The sequence below is a fragment of the Eulemur rufifrons genome, chromosome 28 (genome assembly GCF_041146395.1).
Source record: "Eulemur rufifrons isolate Redbay chromosome 28, OSU_ERuf_1, whole genome shotgun sequence".
NCBI classification, from domain to species: domain Eukaryota; kingdom Metazoa; phylum Chordata; class Mammalia; order Primates; family Lemuridae; genus Eulemur; species Eulemur rufifrons.
Window position 1 is genome coordinate 18,777,910 of NC_091010.1, and position 13,384 is coordinate 18,791,293.

The window sequence follows — 13,384 nt, forward strand, 5'->3', positions numbered from 1 at the left end:
GAGGGTGCGAGCGCATGTGTGTGCCGTTTGTGTAGGAGTTTCCGTGAGAGTAGCAGTGGACGTGAGCCAAAGTGGGCGCGCACTTGGATGCTCTCGGGGGTGGGTCCGCGAGGGGAACCCCGAGAGTAGGCGCACCCAACTGCGCCTAGAGAGTGCCATCGCTCTACGCCACCGTTGGGGCAGTGCCTAGCCCGGGGCGGAGGGCTGGCCCCTGCTCTTGCTGGCCCCGTCCGGCCCGCGCACACGGCGCCCCGGATCTCCCCGCGGGACCTTGGAGAATCCACGAGTCTCTGGACTGCACAGAGTGCCGCGGAACAACGGTGCGCACCGCACCCCCGCTCCCTCCCCAGCCGTCGGGGGTACGGAGCTTTAACTTCCCCCAACGTCGCCTTAAGTGGTGGTGGTGAGGTCCTCTTCTCGCCCAACCCGCCAGTCCCCGGGCTTTAGGAACAACCCCAAAGTCTCCTTCACGGGAAGGCTTTGGAGATCTTGTTAGCAACTCGCTCGCCCCCAATTCGGGTACCTGACAGCGCCCGAGGCCCTGAGCGCACTCCAGGCGGGGGCGCGCGGGCGCGCGGGCGCGCGGGGTGAGGGCACTCGGGTGAACCCGGTGATTTTGGTCTCTTTCCCAATGTGGTCCCTTCTTAAGCTCAGCATTTCTCCCCTTCTCCAAACTTACTGGGGATGGAGGAGTGCTGGCGGTGGGGGCGGGGGGCGGGTTAGGGAGTAGCGAAGGGAGTGGGAAGAAAGAGGGAAGTGAGGGAACCCGCGGCGTACCAGGGAGAAGGTGAGGGGGAGCTTTTCCCAAGAGGGGAAAAGCTTGGAGAGATCAGGGACAGTGGAGCGGGGAAGAAAGAGGAAAAGAAGGGAAAGGAAAAGAGAGGGAGAGAACGAGGGGAGGCGGAAGGAAAGGGAAAGAGAGCGCGGCGAGAGCGCAGAGAGCGCCAGCCAAGCCGAGCCCAGCAGAGCGCTGGCGACGGCGGCGCTGCGCTCCGCTCCGGCCGTGACTCCGCTCCGGCTTTTGCGGGCGGCCGGCGGCGCGGGGCCCTTTGGAAATAGAATAGCCAATGTAATCTGACACTTCAACTTGCTCGGCTCCGGGCGAGTTGATTCACTTACTCACCCCCTAACGCCGAGTTCCTTTTCACTGTCTGTGGACATTAAAAAAGCGAGCGGCGGCGGCGGGCGCCCGGGAGAGCGAGCGGCCGGGCGACGGGCGGGCGAGCAGCGATCGGGCGGCCGAGCGAGCGAGCACCGCCGGCGCAGCGCGGTGACCCCAGCCCCAGCCGGCGCAGAGAGGAGACGGAGCCGAGCCGATCTCGGCGCCCTCGCTGCGCTTCTCCCGGCCCGAGCCGGCCCTACCCGGCGGTGGCAGCGGCGCGTCCTCCAGCGGCGGCAGCGGCGCTCGCAGCGCCCGGTAAGTTTGGGGCCAGAACCAGGCGCCCGCTGGCCCCGGGGCTTCCTCCTGCTTCCCGCTGACTCTCGGGGTGCAAACGTGGGGTACTGGGTGCTGGGGCTTTTCCCTTAAAGGGTCTGCCAGAGCGGGGCGAGCGGCCAGCGGCTTGAGCTGCGCTCCACTCCCCTGGGCGGCCGGGGGCGGAGGCCCAGGCGGCCGGCGAGCTCCGAGCTCCGCGGAGCCGGCTTGGGCTGCGCGCGGGGGCCGGGGTTCGTCGGCTGTGCGGGGTGTAAGTGCGGTCGTGCGCGCGCGGACCCGGTGCCCGCCTTCTGCCCGCGCGCCTCCAGCCCTCGCTCTGGACACCCGGGGGCCGGGCAGGACCGGGATTCGGAGGAGGGAGGGAAGGACCGGGGAAGGACCGCCTCGGTCTCCCTCGCCTCCTGTGGGGAGATGCGAAGTTGTGCGCCTGTGTGTATACGAGAACCGCTGGGGAAGGCGCCGGATTTCAGGGTGGCAGGGGGTGGTGGTGTTAAGTTGTGCATCTGAATTTCCAGGGAAAACACACACTTTTGTAGACGGGAGGTGGGGGCGCGGTTAAGTTGTTTGTGTGGGAATTGCCCGGGGAAAGGCGGCGCGGTACACGCGAGGAACGCCGAGGTGTGTGGCTGTGTGGGGGGCTTCTTGTAGTGCCTCGGAAGCCCGAGGGGCGCTCAAGCCAACGCCTGGACGGGGCTGCCCGGGCCAGGAGGGGAGCCCAGAGGGAAGATGTGCGAGTGTGTGCGCGCGCGCCTTGCAAATACGAAAGTAATTTCCCCGTGTTCTTTCTTCCTCTCCGTCTCCGGCGGCGGTGGCCACGGGGGAGTGGGAGGCCGGCCGGGACGGAGGTTGGGGGGCCGGGCCCGGGCCCGGGCTGGAGCTGGGGTCGAGGGGGGAGGGTAGCGGGCTTGTTTCACATTCCTGGCGTCGGGGCTAGAGAGAAAACAGTGGGGAGCGCGGCCTCGGCGTCTGGGGCGCGGGCAGCGGGCGCGCGTCGCCCCCTCGCCGGGGACATCTGTCCAGGAAGCCGGCCGGGCGGGGAGAGGGCGCGGTGCGGAGGGCAGGCTCCCCGCCCCGGAGCGGTGGGGGCGCGGGCGAGGGGCGGCCGCCTTCCCGGCCATTGTGCGCCAGCAGATTTTCACGGGAGACTGCCCCGGAGCCGCCGGAGAAGGCCGGGAGCCGGCCTCAGCCCCGGGTTTAAAAGACACTCCAGGAATGTAAACAACCCGGGCGGGAGGGCGGGCGGGAGCGCGCCAGGGCAGCCGGCCCGGGCCCCCACCCCGCCCCGGGGGACTGCCTGTCGGCCGGGCCGCCCTGCCCTACCCCTCTACCTGCCGCAAACTTTTTCGTCCTCTGCCTTTCGTTCGCACCTCGCCCCTCCAGCGAGGCTCAGAGCGACCGCCTCTCCAGGCGGGGGCCGACGGCGCCTGGCACCCGCGCCTGACCCGGGAGGCCGGGCCGCCTAGTCCCAGTCGGCGCCCGGAGCCCCGGCTGAGCCCGGGAGCCGCCGGCTTCCTGGGCAGGCAATGCCTGAGTAACCGGGGTTCCGAGCCTGCCCGCCCGCCTCCCTCCCTCCCTCCCTCCCGCTGCTCCTTCCCCCGCTCGCTCTCCCCCTTCTCCTCTCCCCTGACTGCTTTTCCAATGCCCTGACATGAGGGAGGAAGATTTAACTTGGCAGCCCAAACAAATGTTCTCTCAGAGGTCCTCCAAGAAGCTGGCGGCTGGGCTGGCGGGGTGAGGGCACTGCTCGGCCAGCCTTTCCCTTCCCTCTGCTCCGCCACGGACATTTGGAGCCCCCCGGGGGGACAGCCCAGGGCATGGGAGAGTAGGGCCCAACCCCAAAGATTTAAAAGGGCAGTGGGCAGCTGCCTATGGAAGTCCCTGGCTTGGCGCCGGGAGCAGCGCCGCTCGGAGCTGCCTCCTGGTGCCAAGGGTTTTCTGAAGGATTTTCTTGAGCAACAGTTTGTCTCCCTGCTGCAACCTGGGATCTGGGCCTGGTAGACCAGAGGGTTAACCAGTGCCCTCTCCTCCCCCCCTTGTGGGTGTGAGGACAGGCTGGTTACACAGGGCAGGGCAGGAGGCCAGAGGCTGTTCCCAGAGGTGCCTGGGTTTGCTTATTGCTGGTTTTTGAAGGTACAGATAGAGCAGCCGGCGCTGGGGCTGGAGAACCCGGCAGTGTGGCTGCGGGTGAATTCCAGCCTGTCTTTGCTGGCGTTTGGACGGTCCCGGGAGTGTGAAAGCTGCTGTGAGCCATCAGGGAAGTTTAGATGAGAGAGCAAGCCCCTCGCTTTCACTGTCCCCGCTGCTTTTTTGAGGGGGTCCAGAGTGGGGGGAATTCTGGCCCCTCACTTGGCAGTGCCTGGTCCTGGGGCAGAGGCTGGGTGGGTTTGTGAATACCCCAAGCCTGGTGCTGACCTTTCCCTCTTCAAGTTGAGGATGTTGAAACACCAGCATCAAACAAAAGACACATTGAAAGCTGTATCTGCCACAGAGCACGTGTGACTTCGGAGCCCAGGGAATGCATTTGGAGGGAGATGGTGTTTTCTTCTTCGGAGTTTTATGATTTCAGTTGGGTTTTGTTTTCCCCAAAAGGACAGAAGCATCTCCTTGTCCCAAATCACGAGGTTATGAAGTGCTGTTTTCACATGTAAATCTCAAAAGTTTAGACTTCTGAGAGTTGGTGGCAGTGACTGGGGGTGGGGGCAGCAGGGAGTTTGCAAGAGTTGGCCTGGGCATTTCGGGTATGGCTCGCTGAGAAGAATTAGGAATAAGAAATTGCTGGACTTATGGGAAACTTTGAATAAATACCCTTGTCTATGCAGAAAAGGGTTGCTGGCTTCTTTGTGTGGACAAAATGTCCCTTTTCCCTCCCAAGGAAAGGGGGGAGGAAGACTCTCGTTCCACTCACAGCCAGGAGCAAAGTGAAGAAAGATCTAGGTCTGGCCACAGAACCAGTTTCTTGCTCTCTCTCTCACACACGCACACACACACTTCCCTAGCTTCAATAACACAGCATTGTCCCCATCCCTGGCTCCCATAGATGCCTCCAACATAGGACAGGTGTCCAGGGTTGACTCATTCCAGAAAATTGCAGGGGCAAGGACCCAGCTGAGAAGAGCTGCAAACTTCACTTTTTTTTTCCTGTTTTTTCCTGATTGGGAGGGTGGGGGGGGGGGGAGGCGATTAAGGAAGGAAGACACTTTGAGGCCTGCCATGTTCTGAGAGTTTTGTCACAAGAGTACCTGCATATGAAGCCACAGATACAGGGGGTCCAATGAGTGGCAGTGACCCTGGCCTCAGGGTAAGACATGCTGTAAGAAATTTGGGCACCAGCAAGTTAATTTCCAGAAGCTTCTATGGGTACTCGGTCATGGAACCAGGAAGCAGGGACTGCCACGTCGTGACTGGGTCCCCTACGTTTTTATTCATAACTTTGCTCCCAAGGGCCCTTGCCTGGCTCCTATCGCTGCCTCATCTTTATGAGGTTCCTGAGATTTTGTGTGGACAACAAAGGCCGGGCTGCCGTAATTACCCCTACACCGCTGCAGCCTGGCCTGGTGGCTGCTCTGACCTCTCGGCAGGACACAGTGCCCTCTGCCTGCGCCCTCTGAGGGGGGCTCTTTGTCCTCCAGGGTCCCTGAGGATGGGGAGGCAGCAGTCTGCTTGGGCTGTAAGCTCCAGGAGTGAGTCCGAGGTTGGGCTCTACCTTCAGAGAGGATGAAGGGAGGCTGAGAAAACCAATCCCAGGCATAGGCTCCAGGGAGAGTCCAGAAACCCATCATGGTTATGTGGGTCTTCCTGTTACCCAAGGAGATTGTGGAGAGGAAGGTGTCAGCTTGCTGGCTGCTTTGGGCCAGTAACTTCCCTCTGCTGGGCCTCGGTTTCCTGATCTGTAAAATGGTTCCAAGGGCAGAAGTCCTCCTATCCCACCTGGTTGCTGGGAGAATGACGCAGTGGGCATGTGTCCCTGGGAGGCCTGGCAGGCTCTGGGCGCAGAATGGATAGAAGACAAAGTGGTTGGATTGGAGGTGCTAGAAGCATTTTCCAGAAGCTGCTCTCTCATCAAAGTCTACCACCCTGGCAGCTGATTGTCCAGCCTCAGCTTGCATGCCCCCCAGGATAGGGTGCTAACTACCTCCTGGAAGCCTCAGCCTTCAGTGCCTATCTTCTGGACCCTCACTCTGACCCTCACTCTGGGTTTGAAGCACGGAGGGCTCTTCAGACCACAGACTCGTCATTTTCTGAATGATCATGTGTTCAAGACCAGTGCCCAGGTAGGCCAGACTGACACGGGCTAGGGGCCCCCCTTCGAATGGCTGCTTCCAGCCCTTACTGGGAGTGACCTGTGGGGGTGGGGAAGGGCCTGCCCGGGGAGCTCCCTGTCGCTTGCCTTCGTGTGCCAGTCTTGCCTCTTGGCACTTTCTCTCCTTGCAGCTGGGTATGAGAAGGAAGGGGCTACATAATGAGGGCTGGGGTCCGTCAGGGGCCCAGCTTTGATGGCGCAGACGGTTGCCGAGAGTCCACAGTGCGAAGCCGGTGCCCGTGAGAGGCCCAGAGCTGTGTAAGAGGTTCCTGCTCCTTGGGTGCTTACGGGCCAGTAAGGGCAGCAACATCAGTCCAAATAAATAATTAACCACTACCGGCTGGCTGCCTGCCATGGGGCACGTGATGACAGTAATAACCACAGCCCCTCTCCTTTGTGCAGCACTTGGTGGATTTAGAAGTATTCTCCAACTTTGTTTAACCCCAGTATCAGCAGTGTAAGTTAGTTACTGTTTGGAATTACCCCCATTAACAGAGAGGAAAACCAAGGTTCAGAGAGGTCAGACGACTTGTGGCAAGGCCAGGACTCAACGTGGGGCCTCACTGTACAATACTCTGTGCTGCCTCCTTCCCAGTCCCCTGAGTGAGAGCCCCAGCCAGGCTGGGACATGGGTGCAGAAGTCGTGCGGACTCCAAAAATGGGGACTGGGAGAACGAGGTTGAGGAGGAGCTGTTCCCAGGAAGGGTCACAGATATGCCTTCTCTGTCTACCCTACTCCCATTTGGCAGCACAGAGGCCATGCCCCTGCAACTGTGCCCCTTTCTTTTAGCAGTGTCTTGCAGCCAGAGCTTGCTCTGAGGCCCAAATCCTGCCTTGACTGACCCTGGGCACACAGGTCTGTGCGCGGCCTTCCTCCCCATCCCTGGCCCTGGAGCAGGAGGCAGAGGTGTTTCCAGCCCCTGGGTCCCTGTGAGGCCCAAGGCTCTTCCCTGGGCTGCTTTCATTTCAACAGCCCCTCCTCTGGCTGAGTCAGTCCCCAGGCCACCCTGTGGGGGACTTTGGGTTCCTTCTGCCGTCTGCAGCTTGCAAAACCTCCTGGTTTTCTGGAGCTCAGCTGAGTGCTACCCCAGGACAAGGCTGCAGCTGGTGGGGTTCAGGGCAGGGAGCAGCCGGGCAGGCTGACCTGGCACCTCCCCAGGAAGCCTGGCCCAGGCTGGCACACCTGTGCAGGTAATGACTGTAGCTCTGGAGGGCCCTGGCCCCGCCTGTCAGGCCCAGCTGCCGGGGTTACTGCAGGCTTGTGCTGGGGGAGGCCGGGGTGTCTGAGCTAATTAGATTTCTTGGATTTCAATGCTCCCCTAATCCTGTTAGCCGGGCTGTAATTGTAACCACTTGAAGGTTTCGGTTGTTGCAGGCTGTTGAGGACAGACGGTGTGGGGACTCACTCTGCCCCAGCCCTAGCCCTAGACAGCCAGCTGGGGACTGGGGAGTGCCTTCCTGGGTCTCCAGGGTAGGGGTCTGAGTGACGGTAGGTGTTGTGGTTTTCTATAGAATCTCAGCATCACAGCCTGTCAGAACAGACATGGCCCTTTGAGATCATCTGGCTCACTGTACAGATGGGGAAACTGAGGCCCACAGAGGAACAGGGACTGGCCCAGGACCTCAGTGGCTGGTAGTGGCAGAGCATCAGGGACTTGTGGTCTGAATTTGTGGTCTTTGCCTCTGGAGTCTTCAAGACAGGTCTGGAATCCCCAGAGATTTCTATCGCCAGGCATAGGGGTCGGGGGCCTTCATTTGTCCTCAGTCCTCCAGTTGGCAGTTACCTATCTGTATTCCCTACCCTGTGTGCATGTGTGCCTCCCTGCACACATTCATGCACAGGTACGCACACACAGCCCTGCTGGCCAGGGCTTCAGCTAAGGGCTCGGCCTGCCTTGCCCAGAACCCGAGGCATGGGGGCTCTCCCCCTCCTCCAGCAGTCCAGATACTTGCCCTCTTGGAGCGTCCATTTCAATGCAGATCAGGAAACAGCCAAGCTATTCTGATGGGGAGGGAGTTAAGACATATACAATCTCTTTGTACTTTCCCTGGCTCTTTCTTACAGAGTTCTTTTCTGGTGTCGGGCTTAAATGGAAACTGCACCCACTCCTTGTCTTCTCTCCCCTCACCCTGTTCCCACTCGGGTCATCCACCCCCAGGGGTTGGCACTGGTAGGGGGAGGTGGAAGGTGTGCCGACTTCGGAACCCCTTCCCCCAGCAGTCCCCTGCTGTCATCCTCCTCTTAGCTCTGGAGCAGTAGGGAGAGATGTCTGGAAACTTCCTCCCACTTCTGAAGCTCCCTGGCTGTGGGTTTGAACCCCTAAGCATGTAGCCTAGAATCAGGGGAGACTGACTGGGTTACCTGGTCTGACCTTTCCTTTTCTAGCCCAGGAAACTGACCTGTGGAAAGAAACGATTGGCCTCATCCAAGGTCAGCAGTGAATGGGTGACTGAGCTGGGCCTGGAACCCGGTCTCCACCGGCCCATTAGCTCATGAAGCATTTATCGCACGTGTGCCGTTGGCCCCTGTGGGCCCAGCACAGCCCCCTTCGCTACTCTTGCGCTCATGAATAAATGCTTTTCAGCTCTGAGTGAACCTGGGGGTGGGGCGGGCAGGGTTCGTTTCGGAGCACTCAGGAAAAGGACTAAGGATGGGGCATCTTCAGCAGTAGTCCCAGATCCTCTGCAGCCATGGCCGTGGCTGTGGCCGGGGGAGGATGGATTGGCATCAGAGCCCCACCCCAGCAACACGTGTCTTTACAGGGTGATTGTGTTGTGGATTTGAGGGAAGTGAAACTTTTTTTTTTTTTTTGAGACAGAGTCTCACTTTGTTGCCCAGGCTAGAGTGAGTGCCGTGGCGTCAGCCTAACTCACAGCAACCTCAAACTCCTGGACTCAAGCAATCCTCCTGCCTCAGCCTCCTGAGTAGCTGGGACAATAGGCATGCGCCACTATGCCCGGCTAATTTTTCTATATATATATTTTTAGTTGTCCATATAATTTCTTTCTATTTTTAGTAGAGACGGGGTCTCGCTCTTGCTCAGGCTGGTCTCGAACTCCTGACCTTGAGCGATCCACCCGCCTCGGCCTCCCAGAGTGCTAGGATTACAGGCGTGAGCCACCGTGCCCGGCCCGGAAGTGAAACTTTTTAGGGAGGGTGCAGAGGTTTCTCATCTGCTAGGGCCTGTTTAACCAAGAGGCTGGGTGGCTTCGTCTGTCTCCCCCAACCCTCTTCCCCAGCCCTGCACAGGGGCTGACTTTTGTCCTGTGCAGTGCTAATGGCCCACTGGCTTTTTCCTGCCTTCACTTCCTCTGTGGGTAGGGGAGCAGGGAGTCTGCTCACCACGCCCTAGGAGTCACCAGCTGAGAGTCACCTGTGCCAAGCCCAGGTGAGAGCACAGGAGGAAGAGCCGTCAGGGCCCAGGATAAGGGAGCAGATGCCAGGTGCCCGGACCTTGCCCTGTCCGCGGGGCTCCTGCCTAGACTCCCACCCCTGCTCCCTGGTGGACCTTGACCGCAGCTGGGAAGCACAGTGCGCAGCTACAGCCAGCCAGTGACCTGGCCGCGGGACCGACAGGCACAGAGACCTCTGGGGAAGAGCCCTGAAACTCTTTCCTGGCATTTGCAAGTGGGAAGGGTCCTTCAGGGGGGTCTCTGTCCAGCCTTCTGGTTTTGTAGGTGGGGAAGCCCAGAGAGGTGGAGGGACTGGCTGCAGCTCATACAGTGGGGTGGCGCCTGCGCACTGGGGTGTCTCAGCCAGCCAGTGCGGCTGTGTGGGGAGGGGTGGAGTTTTCCATTGATGTCTGGCTTTCGTGCCCCTGCTGTTGTTTGTGTCCTTAAAATGACTTTCCAAAGGTCTACCATAAATATCATAATAGCCAGCAATTATTGGGCAACTGCTTTGCTTCAGGCTCCTCTCAGACTGCCTGGGTTTGACTCTCAGCTCCACCCTTTGTGAGCTCTGTAACTTTGGGCAGGTTATGTTTAACTTCTCAGACTTTGGTCTCCACCTCTGTAGAGCAGGCTTACTAATAGTATAATAGGAATTATCGTGCTGCCTTCCCCATAGGTTGAGAAGACGGAACGTCCACAGTGCCTGGCACATAGTAAGTGCTCAAGAAACGGTAGCCTTAGTCTTTGTCATGGCTTACCTCTGACTTAGGGATGAGGAGGTCACGGGGTACCTCAGGCCCAACCAAAGCCTGGACCCCGTCTCCTGATCCCCAGCGCTCGCCATTATCCACACTCTCTTCCTTTGTAGCATGACAGGCTGGCACATCATCTCTGGGAGGCCCCCCGTAATAACCCAGGTACATTTTAGTTCTGCCTACCAGGGAAGCCTGTTCCCCTTGGAGAGGTGTTAGAAAGGCGGAGATTGCATCTGGATGGGGGGCGGGCAGTTCTGGGCTTTGTCAACTGTATGCTATTGTGCAGAATCGTGGGAGCAGGAACTGACAGTGGGACCTCCAGCCAGGTACTCACCCCTCGGAGCCTCACTTTCCTCATCCGAAAATCATGAGCTGAGATCACATCATTGTTTCCCAAAGTGGGTTCTCAGGAGCACCAGTCCCAAAGGGGAGGGCTACAGGGTACGCTGCCCCTTTCCTGGGAACTTGTCAACCTATTTGCCTGCAAGGGAAGTCGCGGAGTAAAGAGCCCTTTGCCTCACCTAGCCTTTCTCAAACCTGCAGGGCACACTACCTATCCCCCTTTCTAATGCTCAATAACTACTGAAAAGACCAGTGGAATATTTTGGGAAATGCCAGGCTAAATGGTCCCTTCCAGCCCTGGCATCTACTGTTCCATCCAGTCCAGGATGGTTTACCTGCTGAAGAACTGCCTTCCCCGGGGAGCCTCTCACAGTGGGCAGGACAGGGAAGGCGTCCACCTGGACAGAAATCCTCCCTGCAGCCTGCTTTCCTGGCAGTTCCACCTGATTTCTACCCACCGGCCAGCCTGCATCTGTGTCACTTTTGCTGGCCTCCTTTCCTTTCCTTTCCTTTTTTTTTCTTTTCTTTTCTTGTTACCAGACCACAAATCTGTTTGTGGTTGGGCAGTCCCAAAAGCAAGGCCAGCTCGGCAGAGGGGTGGGACCTCTGCCATGTCCCTAGAGATGGGCACAGAGGCTCTCGGGCTGTCAGAGCTGGAAGGGCCTTGTACCCACCTGTAGGGGCTGGGAGCCCCCTGAACCTGCGTGCACACCTTTGCAAACATGCATTTTTCTGGAGGGATGGTCCACAGCTTTATTCAGATCCTCAAAGCAGTGGGGTTACCTGAAAGTGGTATCGAAACTGTGGCCTTAATCCAAGGGTCTACCTACAGTCCCTGGCCCTGGAGTGGAATGGAACTGCCGTCCCACCTTTCTCCTTTCCTGCCCACACACCCTTCCATCCCAGCTCAGCTGTGTGACCTCTCTGGACATGAAGACATTTGTGTTTACAACCCCTGCTTCTAATCCAGCTTGACTTGACCAAGGTCATGAACAGTGGCAGGCCTCTAGGACACAGGCCTTGGCACAGGGCCAGGGTGGCCTGGGGATGGTGGGGGAGTGGCAGACAGGTATGGCCTCCTGCGCCAGCTGGCCTCACTGTGGAACCGTCCCATCTCGTCCTGGCTGAAATGCTGGGGATTAGGAAGTTCCCGCCCATCCCTTCTTCCAGGAAGGCTGGGCGGGACTGGTTCAGGACTCACCTCCTCTGGGTCAGGAGTCCGGCTCCAACCCTGCTGGCCACCCCCGGTTAATGGCTGGTGTTCATGGGCTGGGGGCCCACCGGCATTTACGTACACTCCTGTCTTCAGAACGCCTGCTGGTGAGCCTTGCTGTGGGCGTCGTGCTGGTGGTGGGGAGGGCAGCCTGGGGCCTTGGGGAGAGCCGTGGGCCCAAGCTGGGGTTCCGTGCTCATGCTGGCAGGCCCACTGCGTGACCATGGATGGGTCACTTGGCCCCTCTGGCTCACAGTCCTCACATCCCCGACCCTCTGGGATTTGAGAAGGGGGCCTTGTGGCTGGCAGGGAGTGAGTGAGGGGACTCCTTGGCCACCAGCCTCCCTGCCAGGTTTGCCTGGCCCATCTGAGCTCCACGGCCTTCTTGTGCCTCAGTTCCCGGAAAAAGAGCCGAAAGCTTTGGGTGTGATTTCTTTTTTTATTTGTATGAATTTAAGGGGTGCGAGTGCAATTTTGTTGCATGGCTACATCGTGTAATGGTGAAGTCTGGGCTTCTAGTGTATCCATCACCCGAATAATGCACGTTACACCTATTAAGTAACCTCTCCTCACCCACCCCCTGCCGCCTGGGTGTGATTTCTTGTTTGGCGTTTGGTGATGGGGCCGTGAAGCTGAGTTTGTCATCAACTACCTCCTGCAAAAGGATGCCCGTCCGATTCCCGCTCCCCCAGCCCCGGCCTGGGTCAACATCTCCACCTGCATTTTTGGCTGTGTCGGGGCTTTCTGCCTTGTGGATGGCCTCCCTCCTAGCCAGCTCCCCAGAGGGGCCTGGGCAGCGTGCTCTGCTCCACACAAGGGCTCTGGACACTAGTATTTCTGATATTCCTGGAACCTTTGACTCCCAAGACCATGGGACCTTGGCTGCCACCTCATCTGATGCCTGCTACGCAGATGACTTGTGCCCTTTCTGTAGCATCCCCACAGAGCACCTTCCTGTGTGGGCTTGCATGCCTCCGGGCACAGGCTGCTCCCTGCCTCCTCGGCAGCCCCCTGTGTCTAGGCATGTCACGTGGTGCCCAGAAGGATAGCCCTTCCCTAGTTCTCGTCTCAGGACCATGTGGAATATGGTGAATTCGGGTCTCAGGAACTCTCTTCCATACTCTGCGTCAGGGATTGTGTCCTCAGGGAACTCTCCTCTTTAGGCTGAGTCCAAGGCTGGAGCAGGCAGAGGGGGCTTCCTGGAGGTGGCCTTCTTATGATCCCCTGGGCCTCCTTATTAGCTCTGCCTCTGGTAAAAGTCTGGGCAGATTGGAGACCTCTGGCCTGACCTGGAAATAACCTGGCCTAGGTTGTGAAACCGAGAAGTAGGCTGGGGAGGCTCCAGCAGTGGCTCACTGGGGCCCGAGGGGAAGAAAGCGGCTTGGCATCTGCTCGTCAAGCAGGGTCAGACATGCTGGTAGTTCGAGAAGGCCGTCTGTCTCCCAGCCTCTCCCAGCACGCTCACCTGCACCTGGAGCCGGAGCCCCTCGATAGGAAGGGCTGTGGGTAGCGCTTCCTCCCGCCGGCCTGCACCTGGCTCCTTGCTGAACCCCTCTGGGTCCAGCTCTGCCCCTGCCACTCTGTCAGGGCACAGAGTATCTGAAGGCCCCAGAGACCTGGCCTTTCGGCAAGGAGCACTGGATTTGGAGTCAGAACTTCTGGCATTGCCTCCCACCAATGGCTTCACTGGGGGCCTGTTGCAAGAGTCTATGGGAGAGCCGGTGCCTCGAGTGCCCTGTAGTGTCACCGCGTCTGGGAGTGTAGTGTTTTATGACCATGTGCAGCAGTGATAATGGCAGTGCAGAAAGGCGTGGGAGATCATCCAGGCCAACCCTTTTATTTAGCTGCTGAGCCTGACCCCGGAGGGGACAAGTTCACATGGCAAGTCCCTGGCAGAGTTGGAACTAACACCCGGGCGCTCCCACCATCCATCCGGTGCCTGGCCC

General features: G+C 59.2%; 1 protein-coding gene across 1 annotated transcript in view; it reads left to right on the forward strand.

Annotated features, from left to right (window-relative positions):
* Window positions 1-1,148: 1,148 nt before the first annotated feature.
* Window positions 1,149-13,384, forward strand: part of ZMIZ1 (zinc finger MIZ-type containing 1) — a 224,983-nt gene continuing 212,747 nt past the window's right edge. The window contains exon 1 of the mRNA XM_069461150.1: window positions 1,149-1,417. The gene's annotated coding sequence lies outside the window, so the exon portion shown is untranslated. The remainder of the gene's footprint in view (window positions 1,418-13,384) is intronic.